Genomic DNA, 4,947 nt, shown 5'->3' on the forward strand with positions numbered 1-4,947 from the left:
CTCAATTCCAGCCAATTCTACATTGAAAAAGTAAAACGGCACTCTTTCTCTTCCAAGCTCTGCGGTGCGCCCAAACAGTGGTTTACCCCCACATATTGGGTATCGACGTACTCAGGAGAAATTGCACAACAACTTTAGTGGTCTAATTTCTCCTGTTACCCTTGTGAAAATAAAAATTTGTGGGCAAAAAGATCATTTTTGTAGAAAAAATGCAATTTTTTTTTTCACGGCTCTACGTTATAAACTTCTGTGAAGCACATGGGAGATCAAAGTGCTCGCCACACATCTAGATAAGTTCCTTAAGGTGTCGTTTCCAAAATGGTGTCACTTGTGGGGGGTTTCCACTGTTTAGGCACATCAGGGGCTCTCCAAACGCGACATGGCGTCCAATCTCAATTCCAGCCAATTCTACATTGAAAAAGTAAATCGGCACTCCTTCTCTTCCAAGCTCTGCGGTGTGCCCTAACAGTGGTTTACCCCCACATATTGGGTATCAGCGTACTCAGGAGAAATTGCACAACAACTTTTGTGGTCTAATTTCTCCTGTTACCCTTGTCAAAATAAAAATTTGTGGGCAAAAAGATCATTTTTGTAGAAAAAATGCGATTTTTTTTTTTCACGGCTCTACATTATAAACTTCTGTGAAGCACATGGGGGTTCAAAGTGCTCACCACACATCTAGATATGTTCCTTAAGGGGTTTAGTTTCCAAAATGGGGTCACTTGTGGGGGGTTTCCACTGTTTAGGCACATCAGAGGCTCTCCAAACGCGACATGGCGTCCAATCTCAATTCCATCCAATTCTACATTGAAAAAGTAAAACGGCGCTCCTTCACTTCCAAGCTCTGCGGTGCGCCCAAACAGTGGCACAACAACTTTTGTGGTCTAATTTCTCCTGTTACCCTTGTGAAAATAAGAATTTGTGGGCGAAAAGATCATTTTTGTGTAAACAAAAGCGATTTTTTATTTTCACGGCTCTACGTTATAAACTTCTGTGAAGCAATTGGGGGTTCAAAGTGCTCACCACACATCTAGATAAGTTCCTTAAGGGGTCTAGTTTCCAAAATGGTGTCACTTGTGGGGAGTTTCCACTGTTTAGGCACATCAGGGGCTCTCTAAACGTGACATGGCGTCCGATCTCAATTCCAGCCAATTCTGCATTGAAAAAGTCAAACGGCGCTCCTTCACTTCTAAGTTCTGCCGTGCGCCCAAAAAGTGGTTTACCCCCACATATGGGGTATTGGCGTATTCAGGAGAAATTGCATAACAAAATTTATGGTTACATTTCTGTTTTTACACTTGTGAAAATAAAAAAAATGGTTCTGAATTAAGATGTTCTGAGTTAAATGTTCATTTTTTCCTTCCACATTGTTTCAGTTCCTGTGAAGCACGTAAAGGGTTAATAAACTTCTTGAATGTGGTTTTGAGAACCTTGAGGGGTGTAGTTTTTAGAATGGTGTCACACTTCATTATTTTCTATCGTACAGACCCCTCAAAATGACTTCAAATGTGATGTGGTCCCTAAAAAAAAATGGTGTTGTAAAAATGAGAAATTGCTGGTCAACTTTTAACCCTTATAACTCCCTAACAAAAAAAAATTTTGTTTCCAAAATTGTGCACATGTAAAGTAGACATGTGGGAAATGTTATTTATTAACTATTTTTCGTGACATATCTCTCTGATTTAAGGGCATAAAAATCCAAAGTTTGAAAATTGCAAATTTTTAAAAATTTTCGCCATATTTCCGTTTTTTTCATAAATAATCGCAAGTAATATCGAAGAAATGTTACCACTAACATGAAGTACAATATGTCACGAAAAAACAATCTCAGAATCAGCGGGATCCGTTGAAGCGTTCCAGAGTTATAACCTCATAAAGTGACAGTGGTCAGAATTGCAAAAATTGGCCTGGTCATTAAGTACCAAATTGGCTCTGTCACTAAGGGGTTAAATGTCCCTGTGGTCTCCTGTATGTTGGAGAAACCACACAACATGTAAAGGATAGGATAGCCAGTCATAAATCGACTATCAGGTGTGGTAAGACCTGGCTTCCTCTCCCAGACCATTTTCTTAAAAATAGGAATTCAGTCGCACAATTGAAATTTCAAGTAGTGGGACTGTTGTGAATTCTGCTTTAGGGTTCCCTCCAGTGGTTGTAGGTGGGAATGCAGTTGTCCCTGAGTCGCAGTCCTGGCCAGGTGTATCTGCTGATTGCAGTTCTAACTGGGATATTTAGGTGTGCAGGATTCATTAGTCCTTGCCAGTTGTCCATGGTTCTGGGAGGTTTTGGATCTTTGTCTGGTTCCTCCTGCCTTGCTGCTAATTCAGCAAAGATAAGTGTCTGGTTTTTGTTTCTGTGGCACACATGCTGTTTGCTTAATAATTCTGTGCTATTCATTTGTTTTCTCTTGTCCAGCTTAGATATTGTCAGTGTTTTCTCAGTCTTGGATTCTCTGGAGTTACAGATATACGCTCCACATCTTTAGTTAGATGGTGGTATTTTTGTATTTTCTGCTGTGGATATTTTTGGAAGGGTTTTAATACTGACCGCTTAGTATTCTGTCCTATCCTTTCCTATTTTAGCTAGAGTGGCCTCTTTTGCTAAATCCTGTTTCCTGCCTGCGTGTGTCTATTCCTCTACTACTCACAGTCAATATTTGTGGGGGGCTGCCTATCCTTTGGGGTTCTGCTCTGAGGCAAGGTAGATTTCCTATTTCCATCTATAGGGGTATCGAGGTGTCTAGGATTTGTTAGGCACACCCCACGGCTACTTCTAGTTGCGGTGTTAAGTTCAGGCTTTGCGGTCAGTATAGTTTCCACTAACTCAGAGAAAGTTCCATGCGGCTCCAAGGTCACTGGATCATAACAGTACAACTGGCCAAAAATGAGTTAAATGCATCTCAGAAGAAGGGAAGAAAGGTGTTGGGCCATTTTTTTTCTGTCTCTTCTCTTCCCTCTTTTTCTCTGGGTGGCTGAGGAGTCTTGTGCTAGCATGGAAATTCAGGAATTAGCTTCTCGTGTGGACCAGCTTGCTGCTAGGGTACAGGGTATTTCTGATTACATTGTTCAGACTCCTGTTTTAGAGCCGAAGATTCCTACTCCTGATTTGTTTTTTGGTGACAGGTCCAAATTATTGAGTTTTAAAAACAACTGTAAACTGTTTTTTGCTCTGAGACCTCGATCCTCTGGTGATTCCATTCAGCAGGTTAAAATCATCATCTCCCTGCTGCGTGGCGATCCACAGAATAGGGCATTTTCCCTGGAATCTGGGAATCCGGCTTTGCTTAATGTAGACTCCTTTTTTCAGGCTTTTGGATTATTATATGATGAACCTAATTCTCTGGATCAAGCGGAGAAGACCTTGTTGGCCCTGTCTCAGGGTCAAGAGGCGGCAGAATTGTATTGTCAGAAATTTAGAAAATGGTCTGTGTTGACTAAGTGGAATGATGATGCTTTGGCGGCAATTTTCAGAAAGGGTCTTTCTGAATCTGTTAAAGATGTTATGGTGGGGTTTCCCACGCCTTTTGGTCTGAGTGATTCTATGTCTCTGGCCATTCAGATTGACCGGCGCTTGCGGGAGTGCAGAACTGTGCGCGCTGTGGTGTTATCCTCAGAGCAGATTCCTGAGCCAATGCAGTGTGATAGGATTCTGTCTAGAACGGAACGACAAGGTTTCAGACGTCAGAATAGGTTGTGTTATTATTATGGCGATGCTTCTCATGTCATTGCAGTCTGCCCTAAGCGGACAATGAGGATCGCTAGTTAATTTACCATCAGTACTGTACAACCTAATTTTCTGTTATCTGTGTCCTTGATCTGCTCATTGTCATCATTTTCTGTCATAGCGTTTGTGGATTCAGGCACCGCCTTGAACTTAATGGACTTTGAATTTGCCAGGCGTTGTGGTTTTTCCTTGCAGCCTTTGCAGAACCCTATTCCTTTATGGGGCATTGATGCTACACCTTTGGCTAAAAATAGGCCCCAGTTTTGGACACAGGTGACCATGCGCATGGCGCCAGCCCATCAGGAAGATTGTCGATTTCTGGTGTTGCATAATTTGCATGATGCTATCGTGCTGGGTTTTCCGTGGTTGCAGGTACATAATCCTGTGTTGGACTGGAAGTCTATGTCTGTGACTAGTTGGGGTTGTCAGGGGATTCATAATAATGTTCCTTTGATGTCAATCTCCTCTTCTGAAATTTTTAAGTTTTTGTCTGATTTTCAGGATGTATTCGATGAGCCCAAGTCCAGTTCCCTTCCACCGCACAGGGACTGTGATTGTGCTATTGACTTGATTCCAGGCTGTAAGTTTCCTAAAGGCCGACTTTTCAACCTGTCTGTGCCTGAACATACCGCCATGCGGAATTATATTAAGGAGTCTTTGGCGAAAGGGCATATTCGGCCATCTTCTTCACCGTTGGGAGCGGGATTTTTTGTTGTTGCTAAGAAGGATGGCTCCTTGAGACCCTGTATTGATTACCGCCTCTTGAATAAGATCACGGTCAAGTTTCAATACCCTTTACCTTTGCTTTCTGATTTGTTTGCTAGGATTAAGGGGGCTAGTTGGTTTACTAAGATTGACCTTCGGGGGCATATAATCTTGTTCGTATTAAGCAGGGTGATGAATGGAAAACTGCGTTTAATATGCCCGAGGGTCATTTTGAATATCTTGTGATGCTATTTGGGCTCACTAATGCTCCATCTGTTTTTCAGTCCTTCATGCATGATATCTTCCGGACTTATCTTGATAAATTCTTGATTGTATATTTGGACGATATTTTGATTTTTTCCGATGATTGGGAGTCTCATGTGCAACAGGTCAGGATGGTATTTCAGATCCTTCGTGACAATGCTTTGTTTGTGAAAGGGACTAAGTGTCTCTTTGGGGTGCAGAAGGCTTCTTTTTTGGGCTTTATTTTTCCTCCCTCGTCTATAGAGATGGATCCTG

Source organism: Ranitomeya imitator, chromosome 1 (genome assembly GCF_032444005.1).
Source record: "Ranitomeya imitator isolate aRanImi1 chromosome 1, aRanImi1.pri, whole genome shotgun sequence".
NCBI lineage: Eukaryota > Metazoa > Chordata > Amphibia > Anura > Dendrobatidae > Ranitomeya > Ranitomeya imitator.